The sequence below is a fragment of the Vicugna pacos genome, chromosome 11, assembly GCF_048564905.1.
Source record: "Vicugna pacos chromosome 11, VicPac4, whole genome shotgun sequence".
Taxonomy (NCBI): domain Eukaryota; kingdom Metazoa; phylum Chordata; class Mammalia; order Artiodactyla; family Camelidae; genus Vicugna; species Vicugna pacos.
In genome coordinates, this window is record NC_132997.1 from 24,061,803 (window position 1) to 24,077,030 (window position 15,228).

Below are 15,228 nucleotides of genomic sequence, written 5' to 3' on the forward strand. Positions count from 1 at the left end.
AAAAATGTGTAGTGTTCATCACAAAACAGAGAATCCCAGCAAGATTCTGAAGAAAAAACGGATGGGGTGTTTTAAAGGGCTGGTCTCTTTTGGAAGGAAAAAAAAATCCTCTTAACAAGTTATGGTTTCAGTTTCTCAAAAGTATTTTTGACAAAAACAAAAACAAGCAAACAAACAAAAAATTTGGTTTTGATTTATCTGTTGTCAAAGCATAAAATTCTGCCTGAACTATCAAGAGACTCAATGTCTGCTCCTGATTCTGCCATAATAAAATATATGACTGTAACCACTTAATATTTTAGACCCACTTCCTGCCCACACTATCCCAATACCATCTTTTAATTAAAGCAGAAATAGTCCTGTCTGAAGTCCAGGTATTAAAGACCTGTCTTGCTGTACCATCTCTGATTCTCTTAACATCACTACAAAAGGGCATCAGCATATCTCTAGTTGTGGTGAAGTAGGGGAGCAGCTTTGAGTCCAGAAAGAATGCAGTGAAGAATGAAGGGACGAAAAAGGCAATTCCCTCCCCTGTGGCTGGTAAGCTCTTCCTTCAACACGATGCTTTCTTAACTCCCCAAGAAGCAGTATCTTCTGTTCCTTTTGTCTTGCCCTCCTATCCCAGCCACAGCTTACACCTCTTCTGAAAGTTGGCCCAAAGCTTCCACCGTCACCCAGTCTGTGACAGTCTGGCTATGACAGTGGTTCTGGCAAGAGGACCCAAATTGCTTCTGGCTGAGCAGTAAGAGCCCCTTCCACTAGGGCTCTGGATCTCTACTGAAGTCTCAGGCTAGCTGGCTGTCCTACCAGGGATTCCTGCTCCTGGAACCCCCTTACATCACAAAAGCTGCTTTGTTACAAAAAACCTGGACCCAAGTCAGCTGGAATATTCACCCAAAATCTCAAAATCCGGGACCTTCCTGTCCTCTTGAGTTACAAGCAGGACCACCTGTAAAAGCAAACTGGTGCTACTGAGAACACAGGCAACGCTGGGGCGGGGGTGGTCAGAGGGACCTGGACGCGTCCATTTATGTGCCAGGCTCACAAGTTCTTTAGAAACAAGAAGAAATTCCCCAAATCCAATGCCCATTTACTTCAAAATGATTTCCTAAAGGGGTTAGGGCCACGGAGCTGCTAACTGCTGCGACTGAATCATGCTCAGGTTTCATGCTGGGCAGAGGATGAGGTATGGAATCTCTCCTTCCTCCTGCCCCTGCGCCGCTCACCACTTCGCATTCCTATCCCCTCTCTGAGCCTATTTCACTGTTAAAAAGGGCCGCGACACTGACCGCAGGTTGTTGGGAGGATGGAGCGAGATCCCGAGCAGAAAAGACGGTTCTCCGCTGAGATGAGAAGGGCGTGTCTACCGAGCGCCCGAAAGCCGGAGTCCGCGCGCGGCCGCACCGGCGCCTCGGACCGCGCTTCGCCCCGGAGATGAGGAAACTCCGCTTCACCCGGTAACGAGCGCTGGGACCCGCCGGGTCTCCTCAGGTGCGTGAAAACGGAGCCGGATTCACACCGAGGTCAGAGGACAAAGCCGTTTCTCACTCACCCGTCTCGCGCGGAGGCCCTGCTCCACCCGCCCAACCCTCAGGCGCTCAACAGCCGCTTCCCAACCGCCCCCCTCGCCCTCAGGCGACAGAGTCTCGGGCGCCGTCTCCTGGCGACCAGGGACCTGGAACACACGGGCGAGTGGGGGGAGGGGAAGCGGGGGCGGCGCACATGCGCAGAAGGCCCGGAGCGACAGCCTCGTCCTGGGCCGGAAAGCGCGCGGTGCGTTTCCCTAAAGCCCTCCAGCCAGCTCAGTTAGAGAGGGTCTGCGACTTCCAGCACACTGGGTAGTATTGCCAGGTTTAGCAAGTAGTGCTCAAGCCGCGAGACATACTTTTATTCTTTGTTCATCTGAAATAAATTACAAGCATTTAAACTACATATCTCTTTCATTAGTTATATTTCCCTGAACTGTTGGTTCTGCTTAACAATTCTTTGTTTTGCAGAATTCAGTTATAGAATTTCTACCACAGATAGTCCATTGGCATTGTACAATTTACGTTGTCACATATCTTCTTCAGTGGTCACATCTCACTTCGTTCTTGGTCCGTTGGACATTCATTAATGAGAAAACACACAACTTTGGCATTATGAACAAGTATAATGGCATAAAGTTAACAACTCTGGGAACTGCTCTACAAATTTATTTTCTGAAACACCTGATACATCATTCATGGCAAAACTTGCCTATTCCATTCTTCAGGATTATGTTGGATCTCTTGGTTAATGACGTCCTAACATGTCCACTGACAAAAAGAGAACTTTTAGGTCAACTATTTCTTTCCTTTTTAACACTACACATGATAATTCCACTTGTCTCTTTGTTAGAAGAGCAACTAGTAACATCCATGTAAAACAATCAAATTCTTCAAGAGATGAAACTCACTTCAAAATACAGTCATGGCAGATACAATAATGATTATCCACAAATCAGAATTTATTTTCCTATTCATAACTAATGTTTTCCCTTTTAAGAACAGTCTGACAGGAAGATTTCACCAAGTTCCATTAAACAATGGAATAGTTCAATAACACTTTTTGCTGTTCTTTCAATTTCCATAGTTCTATTGCTAAAGAGATATTGAAAATGATAAATAAGAAATAAGCAAATTGGCTTCATTCAATGGATTATTCAAAAGTAAACAAGAATTTGGGGCCTTTCCTTGAAAATTAAAATATTAGTTCCCTGCTTTAAATTAACTGAGAACTCTTCCAGCTGTGTTTGTTAAAGAGCGCCAATGAGTTTCTGAATGCAAGAGAAATGAAAAATACTGAATGCCAACAAAAATCACAAAAATCTTTTAATCACCAATTCAAACAGTATAAATCCTGAAGTCAGAAAACAACTTCATGACAGTTACTTCAACATTAATGGAAAGGACAACAGAAACTGTAATCGAGGAAAACAAATCTGACTCTGTATTAGATCTTTTCCTTTAATTTTAACCGCTGTGCCCTGCTTTCTAGGCTCAGTCTTGCCAGCTCTGCACCTTTCATGAAATAATGTTGCCTTTAGACTGAAATAGACAGGAGAGCCTATCTCAGGGCTCTGACCTTTAAGGATGTCAGCCCTTCTGCACTTAGATGGAGATGGCAAGTTGCAAAATAGAGAAAAAACTTTGTTTTGTTGGAAGTTTACAGGGACATCATGACCTGGCCCACGTGGACAGCTGCAAGAACAAAGAATGCCTGCAGCAAGAAGTTTGCAACAACCAACCACATGCCCTCCCTTGTTTTTTTTTTTTTTTTTTTTTTTTTTGTATAAAAGGTGCCTGTGTTCTGACTAAAGCAGGATGGTTCTCTAAGATATTAGTCGGCTATCCTCTGCTGGCTTTCCTAATAAAGTTGCTATTCCTTGCCCCAACATGTCATCTCCCAATTTATTGGCTTGTTAGGTGAGCAGAATGAGTTTGGACTCAGCAACAAAGCTATTTGAACAGTAAACATTATGCAGAATATGGGTAGAACAGCCAATATCTCCCATAGAATCATATTTTATTTCAGCTTGGAATAAACATTTTTGCATGTTTATGGAAACATTCACCAAAATTTGTGTTTGTTTTACCACCAGCAAGAGTCATGTAGAAGCAAGAGGTAAATAATGTATTTTCTGCTTTGCAATTGCTTGCATCCAAGGCTGTGCTAAAAAAAAAAAAAAAAGATGAAGCACTTAGAACATTGATAATCTCTGGAATCGTAAGTGAAGCTATTGTTTGTGGAGTTTTTGCAGTGGACTTTATCCTGGCACTTGACATTTTAATTGCAACTTTGGAATCAGAAAGTAATTCTGGCAGCAGTATGTTCAGTCATTTGAGCTGAAAGACTGATGAAGATATATAGTATGGAGGTTGTTCACAACTTCTGCTGCAACTATTGTATCTCAGTCTGAATTCCTATTAATCAAAAAATTATTTTACCACTTTTTATAGTACTAACAGGAAATAATCCATCTCTTGTGCTTAGCTGTTTGCATATGCTGGTTTATATCTGACTGACTACCATTTTTACAAACTGTACAAAAAGCTTCAGGGGAACTTCTTCTTGTTTAAATGTCCACTTAGAAAATTCATCACAAAGTTTATACTTGTTTGCATTTTGGGATTTAGGATTCAAATAAACATGAAAACAGATAGTAGCACCAACTGCAACAATTGAAATGATTGAATTTGATAATCCCATGCCACATTATTGTGTCTGTTACTCACAAGTCTGAACTCACAACTAACCACAAACAGGGGTTGAGCCACTGAAAGCACTGAATTTGCAAACTAAAAATAAATTGAAGTAGTGTTGCCATTTAAGTGGCTGAGACTGCTATCCTTAGAAGGCCTGCTTTAAAGTTGGCCCTTAGCTAGTATCTTAGAACTTTAATTTTGAAAAGGTTTGGAAACCTGGATTTCTGAAAGGTTCCTATCACATTAATTGATAAGTGTATTTCACTGCACCTAAACCTCTTTGTGCAAACAAAATTGTTTGCTCTCCTTCAAAGTGTCTGGAATTTTAGTATGTGCCAGGCAAAGGGTGCCTACATGACCAGACCCCATAAAAACCCTGGTTGCTGAGTCTCTAATGGCTTCTGTAGACAACATGCCACATGTGCTATCAAAATTTGTTTCTGGAGGAATCACACACATTCTATATGACTCCCCTGGGAGAAGATATTTGGAAGCTTATGCCTAATTTCCTCTGGACATTAACCCATGACCCCTTTCACTTGCTGATTTTGCTAGACTCAATCTTAGTCCTAAGTAAGTCCTGTGAAAACTTCTAGTGAATCACTCAACCCAAGGGTGATCTTGGGGACCCTGGACACAATTGACATCAAAAGTGGGAATAGGTAGAATGATACTGAGTCACTTAAATATGGCTAAATCATTGTTTCATCAAAGAGAAACCACAGTTGGACAGTAAATACATAAAAAGAGATTGTAGTCAGGATTATTGCAATAGAGGAAAATAGGGGAAAAGGGATCTCAGTGTAGAACCAGACTCATATAGCATGGGCAAATAGACATGTATAGTCAAGGAGCAGAGTGGAGGTCAGTGGATGGAAAATTACTGAGGAAATATCCGTGTTAAGGGGAACTCTGGCAAAACCAACCTAATAGAAGTCTTTCTAAAGACAGCCCAGGGTTATCAGACATCACCTGACAGATGGTGGAGGATGAGGAACCAATCAGTTATCCAAAGTGATCTGTTATCTAGGGTGGGAAGTTCTGGTTACTGACTTAGATGATAAAAGCTAACCACACATTGGGGATCAGAAATTGGTGTACCTGCCATTTGGTTTCCAATCCTCTGTGCATGACCTTAAAAGCTTACTCTGCTCATACAATTTTAGCCAACTCCAAACTAACAACAACGTCATTCTCCTGGGCTTTCCTTCAGTTAGAGGCCCAACCTGTTATCCATCCCAGTTTCTCCTCAATGACTAAGTTAGAGATCCATTTAGGAATCCATTGTCTGGATCAGAATATGAAAAGGAATTGTTTGAGAAGAAAATTACATCTCTCATTTATACCATCTATCTGAGACCTAGCAGTGACACGGAATTTCTATTTAATGCCTTTTCCAAGAGCCCAGAATGTGTATTTTGAGAAGTACAATGTGTGACTTGGATCGTATTAGTAATGTCTATAATTTCAAAGGAAAAAATGAATATCCTGACAAGGCCTTGTATATATAGAGTCACAAGATTTTGATTTATATTTTTTATTTACACAATCATTCCTCAGGATCCACAGGGATTGATTCCAGGGACTCTCATGGACACCAAAATTCTCAGATGCTCAAGTCCCTTATAGAAACTAGATTAGTATTTGCATATAACTTATACAATTTAAAATCACCTCTAGGTGACTAATAATACCTAATACGATGTAAATACCATGTAAGTAGTCACAAATACAATGCAAATTATACATAAATAGTTGTCAGCACAACACAAATTCCAGTTTTGCTTTTTGGAAGTTTCTTAAATTTTTGAAAATATTTTCAATTCATAATTGTTTGAATCTGTGGATGTGGAATCCATGGATGTGGATCCCATGGACACGGAGGGCCTACCATATTTATATTTTGGATAAGTGTGAGACAAGAGGTTCACAGAGCTCTTTATCCTGTAGGAGTCAACTCTTAGGCTGGCAATGTCCCAATAGTTCTAATAAATGTGGAGATGGGATAATTTTTTGATAAGTGCATCCAGTGCTGAGTTGACTACTTGAAATTCGGTCAGTTTTGTAGACCTTTGTTTACCAGTTGTTGATTGGATAGAGCCAGTAATTTTAATATTATTGGATACTAAGTATAAGGGCAGTTATGGAATGAAAGTTTGTGTCCCAGAAAATTCATATGTTGAAGACCTAACCCCCAGTGTCGCTGTATTTGGAGTAGGAAGTAACTAAGACTAAATGAGGTCATAAAAGTGGGGTCCAGATCCCATAGGACTATTGGCCTTATAAGAAGAGAGAGCAGAGAGCTCTCTTCTTTCTGTGTCTGCACACCATAAAAAAAGGCATGAGAGGACATGGTGAGACACTAGCTGTCTACAAGACATGAAGAGGGCCCTCACTAGAAACTGCACCCTACCAGACCTTGATCTTGTATTTCCAGCTTCCAGAACTGTGACAAAATAAATTTCTGCTGTTTAAAATAGTCAGCCTGTAGTGTTTTGTTAGGGCAGCCCAAGCAGATGAATTCAGGACCCTAATGGATGGGACTATAGGAGGAAGGTTGTAGTAACTGACCATGAGGTATTATTTTTTCCATGTCTAAGAACAGGCAAAATCAGAGTGTCAAACAGAAAAGTAGTGGGAATAATCATTTCTCTATTAATTAGGTTTGGTATAATAACTTTTGATACATGAATGCCCTATTTTATCTTACTGGGCCACGTTAACTATTTTAACTAGAGGTCCATGGATTTCCATTTTATCAAGCCAGTTTGTAAGTGCCAAAGATTTACTAAAATTTTAATGTTTTGTTTATTGTTAGAGCATCTATTCTCAATATGGGATATTTTAAGACAATAGGTACTATGACTATGGAAAATTTAGGTGAGACATCAGTTAAAGTGAGGTTTACCTATTTTCCCTATGTTTTATATTTAGTATACGCTCCTAAGATTATAGATTGTACAACGTTTAAATTTAGTGGTATCCATAGGTATATTTGTGCCCCAGTATTAAAGAAGTCCATGAAGTTTTGTCAGTTGGAACATTTTAGAAAATAATGAAGTTAATTTATAATCTGTGTTGTAGAGGCACAAAAGCCAATCAACATCCTTTTTTATCTTTTTTTTATACAAAAAGTATTTTAGTTTATAAACTTCATATAGAAAGTTTGGACATCCGACTGGGTCAAATTATGGACCATTCTTTTAATATAATTCTGGGTTAAATACACATATATAATTTATTTACTATATTAATATTAAAATATCACATGTATCATTTATTTCATTATCTTTGATTTTTCTCCCTTATCTAAGGTTCTTCCCTTTTTTTTAAGCTTTTATTTCCTTGAAGATGTGCTTTTTAGATTTTTCTCTGCTGATAAGACAAATGGAAGGAGGGGGAGTGGCCAGGTGGCTCTAGGCAGCAGCTTTTACCTGGTACAGCCCCTCTCTGCATTATAATCAGCTCCTTTCCCCCTAACCTTTTAACTCTTAAACAAACTCTTTTAGAATAGCTTGTATCTTTAAGTAGGTTGTCCCCTGTCTGTCTCTGATCAGACCCCTTTGGATATTTACCTGAAAATTCCTAGTGATCCGTGGTGGCTTTCACTGTGAGTGATGGCCTCCCTTGGTGGTCAACAGGATGTCTACTTGACCTCAGAATGTCTGGCATTTATATCCAAGAGCACAGGAATGGCATCAGCTTTAGATGTCAGGTTTTTTTTGTTTTGAGTCTAAGACCTTTTGTATACTTATTAGCAGCAGCACTTAAGATATCTCATGCACACTGATTAGGTATTTTAAATTTTTTTATTAACTGGAACACATCCTTGGGAGTTTTGGGGGAGTCACAACCAGATATTCCTTTCCTTTTGTCTTTTTCATTAAACATTGGGTCATTGATATCCAGGGAGGGCTCTGGGGATGGGCTCTATTATATCTTATATCCTTGGGTCTGGGATCAAACTGTGACAGCAGCAAGGCAGACAACAGAAGAGGTCTTTGCATCAACATAACATTTGTGGGGAGCCATGGTCTCCATGGGATGCATGCCCACAAACTGAGAGCCAGTAGGTCCTTTCAGTGTGAAGATGCCTACTCAGGCAGTCATCTGCTACCTAATAAACCAGGCTAGTACGTCTTTTACATTCAAGAAATATAAGGAGGACTATTGGAGCAGCCCCTATCAACACTGTACCTGAAGGACAACAGATAGGGCTCACTCATCAGGTGAAGGCAAGGGAGTAACTGTTCCTGTCCCTTTAGGTGACCTTTGCTCAGTACAATGGCCAGTTATCCTAAATTTCCCTGGAGACCTCATTCAGATTAGGTACATCACAAACACATAGGGACCAACTGGGGACCTCTGTGCTCAGACTATAGCATCCCAAGCTAAGAAGTGTGGATTCAGCTTTTTGAGCTCTGACAATTGAATTGGATAAGCTGAGAAACCCAACAGACACAATACAATGTGGTGGCTGCTAAATCACAAGTGTGCCAACAACCAGCAGTGCCTCCTCAAGCAGTATTTGTGGTCAGTTGGATACGGTTAGTAAGAGATGTATCATTCCCATCCATCACTGAACCACCCTGCTCACTGCACCAACTGTTAAGATTGACCTGGGATTTGTTTTAATCAAGTATAGTAAAATGAGACATGGAGACAATTGCCCTTGAAGGAAAACTTTATTATTTGCAATTTATCAAGAGGAAGGGACACACCACACCATCCAGGGCCACACAGGGAAGCACCAGGGATGGCCAAGAGACAGAGACATGAAGGAAAATCATGAATGGTGGTAATAAACTATAGTAACCCAACTATACTATGTAAGGTGAGGAAGTGCCCTACTGGGACCTACTGAGCAGGAAGCAAAACACAGATGTTGGGGTTTATGTTGGAAGGGTTTGTAATATGATTTTTATGTACCTGTGGAAACACAGGAGTGATATGTATGTAAACATCTTTAGCCATTAGCTTGGCCCATGATTTGAAGATGCTAAACCATCAATTACACAATATCAAAAATGATTGCCACAGTAACACATCATACTAACAGGATAAACTCAAATTGTTATCTCACTTTAACACATATGATTCTCTCAATAAATGTGGGAAAACATTTGAGAAAGTCAGCACCCTTTCATGACACAACCCACAACAAACTAGGAATAGAATAAAATTGCCTCAACCTAATAAGGGCCATTTTGAGAACCCACAGCTAACACCATGTTTGATGATTGAAGATGGTACTTGATGATGGAAGATAAAATGCTTTCCCCCTAAGATCAGGAAGCAGACAAGGATGTCCACTATTGGGGAAATATAATTAAAACCAAAATCTTTCAAATTAGAAAACCTCTCCACAAAGGTGGAAGGGAAATAAAATATCATTTCTTAGACCCAAAGTGATACATTGCTTTCTTTTAGCTTGGTGTGCTTGCCCAGCCTGGTGTGAGACTTCCACTCTCTACCATGCCCCTCTTCTTTCAAAAGGCCCATAGTGACCAGATTGGCTGTCTTTTCCCCAAGGAGCCCAGAGATGCTCCATCCAGAGGGCAGAATACTCCATTTCAGTTGCACATAGATCTCTCCCCAGTAGGTTTATAGATGAATAGGGAGAAATAAGAACACACATTCCTTAGTAAGAGGACATTATCTCATGGGAATTGTGGAGGAAAAGGAGCAAGTAAGGAGACTGATTCAAAATACCAACAACCTGTAATGATTTCTTGCCACACGGAAAGTAAGAACTCTCTGAGGAAATTGTAGGATAAGTAGCACCAGGCTTTCTCAGAACAGGCAAAGAGATTAGCCTGAGGAAAAGGTACTGACACATATGGTTTACCAGTTCCCACCACCAGGATTCTCTCAATCTGTCCAATTTTGAGCCACTTGCCAAGTATTTCCTATCTGAAAGTTTTGTTCATCCAGGTTCTCCTGATTCTCTTGTCCCTGAAATCCCTGAATACTGCATAGTCTCTTCCTAGAATCCCTTCTTTTGATCCTTTCATAGGTTGACCAGAGTAGGAATTACTAGTTTTAGTAAAGAATTCTAACTGAGCAGCCAACACAGAAGTCAAATTTGTTCTTTACTTTTTTGTCTTTCTCTAGATTGTCCCCAAATTAAGTAGCTGCTGCTAAGATTTGACTAACAGTCTGTTCTTGCCACCCTAATAGTTTTCCTTAATTTGGATATGAATAGTTAGCAAAAGAGCCAAAACAAACAAACAAACAAACAAAAACCAGAGCATATTTTGGTCTGCCTCCAGGGTAACAGCAGGGAATTCTGAGAAAGCTTCAATAAACCACTGATGGAAATCAACGGGGGACTCACCTGTCTTCTGGGCAAGCTCTTGTGACATCTCCCAGCTCACCTTTAGTGGAAAGGCTCCAAGTACAGCTCTTAGCAGCCCTTCTCAATGAGTTCTTAACTCCCTATTTATTCCATAGCTATAGGGGATGGGGCGGCAGATAGTCTGCTTCCCTTGGCCACCGTATCCCTCTGTGTTGTGCTCTTCCAGACCCTAATCTAATGTGATTGCTCTATCAAAGGAGCAAAATCTGCTAATTGCAGAATTCCATGCAGCTGCTGGTTGTTAAATGCTGTGCAGTAATCAGAGTACATTCCCATGTGCACACTGTACACTGAAAACACACTGAGATGTACTTCTGTGAAATTCTGGGGCATGGGGAAAAGAAGCCTTTAAATAAGGAACATCAGCTGGTGAGAAAGATGTCTGCATTACCCAGGAGTTCTGGGTAGCTTCTCAATGGCATCAGTTTTGCTGGTGATCCAGTTAGGATGGGCTGGCTTCCTTCACATTAACACAGGAAAAATGTGAGTCACGTGAGCACTTTGGTTTCCCTTTGTGTGTTTACATTAATTAGGGTAATACCTTGTTGATTGGCCTTTTTCCAAGTGCCAAGCACAGCTGTTCTCCATCTGTTGCCTTCCTATGCAGACATGCAATTTTATCCAAGCTCTTAATCTTTCTGTGATTCTCTCTTTATCTTTCTGTCTTTCTAGCTACATGGTGTGTGGATAATAGAGGACTCCTGAAAAGATAATCCTGTCTAAGGCATTAAGTGGACTCAGCCTAGGCCATGAAGTACATAACTCTGTGCCTTCAAACTGAGCAGGCAATTTATTACCAGCTAAAGAAACTGTGCTCTAAAGGGAACCACCCATCTCAAAGATTACCACCTCCCTCTTTCCCTGAGTCAGTTTAAGGCATGGAGAGGTGAACAGGGAGGGAGACATTCAGGGGAAGCAGAAAAAGCATGGAGGGCCCAACAGAGTGAGGAGGAGCAATGGTCTGTGAAAGAGAAACTGCCTTTAATTCTCACATTTTCTCTTCTATTTTTTAAAATATTTCCTTCTGGCTCTCCAAATATTTTTTTTTAACTTTCCTCTTAGAATGATTAGAATGGTGTTCATCCCATAAATATAATTAACTGATTTACTGGGATAAAGCCCTTCTAAAAATCTTTGCAAATCAAAAGAATTGTCCACTTGTCACTGTGCATGCCCATCCCAAGTATGACAGTTTAAAAAAGGACCTTACAGGCAGCATCCCTAGCTTCCTGTATTTTCTAACCATATGGTGACCCTGCTGAGATTTTAGAGCCCCTAATTATCTGCGCTTACTCAATAGTAAAACCTTGAATTTGGACAGGGTAGTTTGTTTGGCTAGTATACCAAAAGAGCAGAGAGTTAGAAGGAAGAAGACTGTTTATATTTTAGGGCTTTTACTTGACTATATTGTGGCCACAGGTTTCCAGCTGATCTGCCCAAGTCAGGAACTGCCAGGCTCATCCCATTCTCATCACCAAAACTGTCAGTGATAAAGTTTTGTCCCAACAGAGAAAACCTTTACACAAAAGTAGAAGGCAAAGAAAAGAATTTTTTATTGAATAAGCATTAAACCAGAAAATGATGCACATTACAGGCAATCTGCTAAGAGACTATAAAGACAGAAAGATATCACACATTTCTATGTAGTGAAACAGATACAACTCATTACACACATGTTCTCAAGATAAACAACTAGTCCTCAAGTAAGAAGACTGGACAGCACCATTTGTTGCATATAGTTTATCCTAAATTCTCTTGGTAATTGGGATGACCATCTGTGTTAATTAATTGTACTTATAAAAGGAAAAATAAGCTTCTCATATCTTTATGACAGGAGGTAGTTTTGTAACTTGGAGCAGCACCCATCGAAGTTAGGCTCCCACGCTGCCACAGAAATTAAGTACTATCCCCCATGAAGTGTTCATTTCAAAGAGATGGCTCTGAGCCTCCTTGAAAAAGATATTCTAAGGGTTATAAGCTGCCATGAGGCTTTTAAAAAGAGTCATATTCATCTTAAAGGGGTAAAGAATTTACAACTATAAGTTTATGAGAGAATATGCTGTAAGGAAAAGAAAGGGGGACATCTTTTCCTTTATTTTTAAGAGAGAATATTAAGTTTCTTATTCTTCATTTATATTTGTCCTTACACCACTCTCACCACTACTAGTTAATTTTGCACTGAAGGTCTCAGGGCTATTAGGTAAGAAAATGGAATAAAAGTCATACAGATGGGAAATTAAAAGGTAAAGCTACCTCTACATGCAGATGACATGACCTTGTATACAGAAAAATCTTAGAAACCCACTGAAAAATATCAGAACTAATCAATGAGTTCAGCAAAGTTACAAGATACACGATCAATTTACAAACATCTATTGAACTTGCATACATTAGCAATGAGCAATCCAAAAACAAATATAAGATAAAAAACTCATTTGCAATAGCATCAAAAAGAGTTCTTAGGAATGAATTTAACAAAAGAAAATGAAAGAGAAAATTTACAGTGAAATTTTCTTACAGTGAAAACTGAAGAACTTGCACAAGATTTGCCTAATGAAAACTTCATTGAAAGATTTTAAAAGATCTAAATATGAAGTCAAGACTGATGTCTGCAAGATGGCAAAAATAAAGTTGTAGGCTTGTCTCTCCACAGAAACACCAATTTAACAACAACCCATGGATGAAAATAACTTCAAGAGAGCTCCAAAATCCAGATGAGAAGTTACAGCATACTGATGGAGCACAAAAATGAAAAAAGATACACTGAAAATGGTAAGAGAAAGAGTCACATTATTCCTGCATCGCTTCTTCCCCTGGGCTGCAATGTGCAATACCAAAAGAGATTCCTTCAGCCTATGAATTCTCCTGTGGAAGAAAGAGAGCAAAGTGAATGTCCAATTTCACTGCAGGTCCCAGCACTGGGCCCATCCACCTGCAGACCCTGACAACTAGGGCTTTCCCTGACAATGCTAGTCTGTAAAGACTGGAAGAGGTGATTTCTTCTTCAAACACACAGATACTAACACAAGTCTACATGAATAACAAAGAATTAGGGAAACAACTCCACCATAGGAACAAAATAAAGCTCTGGTGACCAACATTAAAGAAATGAAGATCTATGAACTGCCTGACAGAATTCAAAATATTCACCTTAAAGAAGCTCAGTTAGCTACAAAAGAACACAGACAAACAGCTAAAAGAAATCAGAAAAACAGTATATGAATGGAATCAGAATTTCAACAGAAAGAAACCCTAAAAAGGAACCAAATTCTGGAGCTAAGGATACAAAGACTGAGCTGAACATTTCAATGAAGAGAGCCTCAACAATTGACCCAATCAAGCAGAAGAAAGAATAAGTGAACTCACAGCCAGGTCATTTGAAATCACCCAGAGGAACATAAACAAAAAATCCAAAAGATGAAAAAGAATGAAGAAACCCTATGGGACTTATGGAATATCAAGAAAAATCAATATTTGCATTATTTTTTGAAATGACTTGAATGACAAAAGAAAGAGAAAAGGGCAGATATATTTGTATGTCAAAGGGTGGGAAATTAATCTGAAAAAAAATTCAGGGAAATTTAACCTTAGTGAAATTTCTAGAGTTCAATGGCATGGAGCATGTCAAGATACCCTTTCTACACATGCTTAGAGTGTCAGTGGCAGATAGGGATGCTGTATGGGATCTTTGACCAGCCCATACAGGTGACTCACAGCACAGGTCTTTAGGATTTTGAAGTATGCCCCACCATCATTTGCAGAATACTGTTCTACTTTTGAGAAACAGCTTTGGCCTGTAGGGATTAAATGTATAACCATGGGCCACCAAGTTGCATGCAACCTGTGATGGTTAATTTTCTGTATCAACTTGACTATGTCATAGGATACACAGATATTTGATCAAAAATTATTGTGTTTGTCCATAAGGGTGTTTTTGAATGAGATTAACATTTGAATCAGAGTAAAGCAGATTACTGTCCCTAATATTGGTTTCCCTCATGCAGTCAGTTGAGGGCCTGAATAAAATAAAAAGACTAGCCCTTCTAAGAGTAAGAGTGATCTCCTCCTGCCGGACCACATGATCTGAGATACCAGTTTTTTCCTGGCTTCAGATTTGGACTGGAATTATAGGATTGGCTCTTCTCAGCTTGCTGATTGCAGTACTTGGAACATCTCAGCTTCTGTAATCGTTAGCTAGTTCCTATAATAAACATATAAGGTCTGTTAGGGTGTGTATATTTATATACACTTATATATCTCCTGTTGTTTCTGTTTCTCTGTAGAACCCTAATACATAGCCTAACTTGCCCGTAATGAATTGAGTGTTTCCCAACCCACAAAGCCATAAAATTGGTCATGCACAGCAGCACTGAATTATCAAATGGAAGTCGTATATATGAGACTGGGCTCAAGCAGACCCTGAAGGCACAAGTACATTTCATGAAGAAATGGACCAAATGCTAAACATTAAAGCTTTTGCACAGCTAAGGATACTATCAACAAAACAGAAAGACAACCTACAGAATAGGAGAAAATATTTGCAAATGATGTGGCTGACAAGTGCCTACATTTCAAAATATACAAACAGCACATTCACCTTAATATCAAAAACAAAACAAAACAAAACAAAACAAAAACAACAAC

The 15,228-nt window shown here is 39.6% G+C and overlaps 1 long non-coding RNA gene across 3 annotated transcripts in view; it reads right to left on the reverse strand.

The window, feature by feature from the left end:
* LOC140699219 (uncharacterized) overlaps positions 1–15,228 on the reverse strand; it is an 83,894-nt gene that overhangs the window by 44,165 nt on the left and 24,501 nt on the right. The window contains exon 1 of one of the 3 annotated variants that reach the window (XR_012077229.1): positions 1,290–1,607. The exons of the other annotated variants lie outside the window; for them this stretch is intronic. This is a non-coding gene — a long non-coding RNA (uncharacterized lncRNA). Of the gene's footprint in view, positions 1–1,289; positions 1,608–15,228 lie in introns of those variants that run through there. 3 annotated transcript variants of the gene reach the window in all.